The following is a 2878-nucleotide window of genomic DNA, read 5'->3' on the forward strand; positions in this document are numbered from 1 at the left end:
ATGTTATTGTAATGAAAGTTTACAGAGACATTTGGATTTCCATTAATTCATTGTTGCACACTTTCCTCCCTGCCATTTTGCTTTTCAGAAATGGGATGGGGGGGTAAACCAGGAGGGGAAAATAATGTATACTGCATTGAGACAGATGAGAGAAAGAACTATTTAACAGGAATGTATGATTAGGTATTATTGTCATGACAATAGTCCAGAATGAAAGCCGCATAGTGGAGTGGACTGGGGGGCTGTGGGCGGGGGATGAGTGTATAATAAGGACAACATTCTTTTTTTTTTTTTAGGACAACATTCTTAAAGATTCCCATCAACTATTGGATGTTATTCATGCAGGATTATTACTTTTATGTTTTTCTTTCAAGGAAGGCAACAGAGAAAGCAGTAGGTGCTAGGAACAAACTGCCTTTCTTTTCCATTTCCTATTTGATTTTAAATTGGAAAAGATTCAGAAAGAGACCTAAGTGATTTTACTTCCAGGCTGTGAAAGCAGGACCCCATTTCATCTTTTACATCCAATGCCTTCTGCAATCCTCAAATATAGGAATTAATTTTATATGCTTCCTTGAGTGCCTGCATGTTGAGGATGGATGTGTGTGTGTGTGTGTGTGTGTGTAGGGGGCTGTATGTGCTCTAACACGTGGGTACGTGGATATTTGTAGCTGTTTCTAACTCTCATCTGGCTTTGCCTTATTAAGCTGTATACTTTCAGGCACTTGGGCCAGACCAGATGGAATGCATTTATTAAAATCATAGAAATACATGGAACCTTATGTTAACTACACAAGGATGAACTCTCAAAGAAGGAAACCTTATGTAGACTACAGACGTTAGTTAGTAATGATTTATTTATATTGGCTCATCAATTATAACAAATATAAGATGTTCAATTAGAAAACCTTATGGGGAAGGAGGAGGGTAAACTGGAACTTTCTGTACTTCTTTCTCACTGTCTAAGATAGATTTAAATAATAAATTCTATTGGTTTGGTTCTTTTTGTTTTCATGCTAAAGAAGTATGCATTTAAATCACTGTTTATTGGAGTTTAAATTCAAGTTAAAATTTGTCAGATTGCATCTTTGTGTCTGGTTAATTCCTTTCCAGGAAATATTGCACATTTGTCAATTTCATGAGTGTCAGGAAGAACACATGTATCTTGGATCTCAGGGGAGGAATAGTGTGTGCTGTGTTGTATGACACTGTAGAGTTGTTTTTAGCCATCGTGGACCCCATTTACAGTGAAAGCATGCCTGATCCTGTGCCCTCTTCACAATCTCTGCCACACTTGAGCCGACTGCTGCATTCACCAAGGCCACTTGATTTGGTTGAGAGTATTCATCTTTTTCAAGGGCTCTTGAATGGGCTCAAGGACATCGGAGGTGGTGAGGACAGCACGAGATAGGGCCAAGTTCAAGTCTATTCTTCATAGGGTTGCTGTGAGTCTCAGTCTACTTGATGGCACCTAACAACAACTACTTTACCAAGCCTGTCTCTCTCCAGAGAGTAGCCTGTCCTAAAGATAAAACAACGCCCAAAGTATGTGAGATGGAGTCTTGACACCCTTGCTTCTAAACAGCATTCTGGCTACAGTTCTTCCAAGCCAGATTTGTTTGTCCTTTTGCCAGTCTGTAGTGTATTCATAAAACTCATTGTGTTCCCTGCCATTAAATGCTGGAGCAGATGAAGGAGGAGCTCCTTGGTGTCTGTTTCAGTGTGAACACGTGTGCTAGCCTCCCTCCCATTTGTAGATGTACAGTTTGGAAAGCATGTGCATGCTAAGTAGGAAGAGTGGTAGGGGTAAGCCAGTCTCAGAATTGATTGTAACAAATACCCAGAAATGTCAAAGCTGTCATGACTTACATGACTTGCAGCTGTTTAGCTATTATTCAGTAAGAAATACAAGGTTAATGTGGGCTCTAGAAGGCAATCAAATAGCTTTGTTTACATTTTACCTGGAACCTCAGAGGAGGGGCTATTTGGATGCTGCTACAAATGGAAGGCTTCGTTTGCAGTGATAACTGACTCTTTTTAAATGTTTCTTTCCCTCTATCCAGTCCATCGATGACTTGAACAAATGGGCCCTGTTTCTTGTTTCTCCTTTTATACTTGAAGCAGAACACATAGCATTTGTGACAGAGAGCATTTGGGTACAAGGAGATAATTTGCGGAGACCACCTTCTTCAGAGAAGGTAAGTAATGTGCTTTCACTGTGGGGAAAAATAGACATTTTCATCAAAATCAAGTTTGCTTTTACTGAGTGCTCTTTCTCAGATTTTGTGACTCCCTTCCCTCTTTTTAAAATGTTTTGGGTTAAATAAAATGTTGTTGAGTTACCTGTGATTCATAGTATCCCTTATATATATGGCAGCTCTGAAGCCAGCCCTGTCCTGAGCCCGTCTCACTCAGACACACTTACCTCTATCACTGAGCCAGGGTCTTCTTCTCCTGCACTGTCCCTCCACCCTTCTGAGCATGATAGTAATACAATTAAATTCACCCATTCCTTTTACGTTTTTTGGTAACTAATATTGAACTTTACATGTGTGACTAATTTTCCTACCTAGTTTTTATTTTTACTGGACAGTACTGCTTGGTACTCTCTTCAGGTTTTCTCATTTGTTCCTGTAATGTATTGCTTTTGAACAAGCCTGATGTATCATAAATCAACTGACTTATAATGAGGCTTACTTGCTAGATGTCCCATTTGAGTCTTGCAAATACTTCAATCTCAATGGCATGCCCAAATTCCTGTTCTTTGACTTAAGAGAAAACAAAAAATCCCAAATCAACATCCAAACCTATTCTTCTCTCTGTATTTTTTTTTTGTTTTAAAAATGATTTTGTGTGTGTGTACCATCAAATCAGATCT

This window comes from Elephantulus edwardii, unplaced genomic scaffold (genome assembly GCF_000299155.1).
Source record: "Elephantulus edwardii isolate Elephantulus edwardi_28Jun2011 unplaced genomic scaffold, EleEdw1.0 scaffold00051, whole genome shotgun sequence".
In the NCBI taxonomy this organism is placed as follows: domain Eukaryota; kingdom Metazoa; phylum Chordata; class Mammalia; order Macroscelidea; family Macroscelididae; genus Elephantulus; species Elephantulus edwardii.